This window comes from Echinops telfairi, unplaced genomic scaffold (genome assembly GCF_000313985.2).
Source record: "Echinops telfairi isolate 266 unplaced genomic scaffold, ASM31398v2 ScPeMD7_18;HRSCAF=68, whole genome shotgun sequence".
Lineage (NCBI taxonomy): Eukaryota > Metazoa > Chordata > Mammalia > Afrosoricida > Tenrecidae > Echinops > Echinops telfairi.
In genome coordinates this window covers 30,435,806-30,436,515 of record NW_022103915.1, presented here as the reverse complement: position 1 = coordinate 30,436,515, position 710 = coordinate 30,435,806, and positions in this window count along the sequence as shown.

Here is a 710-nt window from a genome sequence, read left to right as displayed (position 1 = left end):
GGGCTGTTCTACTCTATCCTAAAGGGTCGGGTCTCTATGAGTTGGAATCAGCCCTGATGGCAGAGAGGTTTTTTGAATCTTTAGGGAAACAAATTGCTAGATCTTTCTTCCGTGAAGCTGCTGGTTCAAAGTTGAGTGCTTGTTAGGCCACTGGGCTTCCTCATAAGCCAATAAAAACCCTGTGGCTGCAAGAGACTGGTGTTTAGTGCTGGAAGAAAGGCCCGATGCACTTGGCCACATCAGGACGACACAAGGTGAAGCAATTTCCCCTCTGCTGTACATGTGGTCCCCAGCAGCCGCAGCCCACCCCTGGGATTTCTCTCTGATTGTTTCCTTCTTTCCCCCCTTCTGGGCCTGCCACTTGCTTTGCCATTAGCTCATGAGCATCTTCAGTGGAGCGCGCGTGGAAGTAGGCCAGATAGCTAGGGCAAGCATATCCGTCATTACTGCTTGGTTTTGCGGAAGGCTTTGATGATGGAGTGATGGCTGGAAAGCAGGTAGAGAAGAGAGTCTGGTTCTTCCCTTCATTCAGATCTGCCCCCACACACAGCTCCCTCTGAGAGTGGTGGTCAGAGCTCCTCCACTCAGCACCTCCTGCAGCTTTTTGGGACCCGGGCTCCCATCCTGCTTTGCTTACTTGGGTTGCCTGGGTGTCTTCACTCAGCTGTGCCCAGACCCCAGCTGTCCGTAATCTGCTGCCCTTTCTCTGA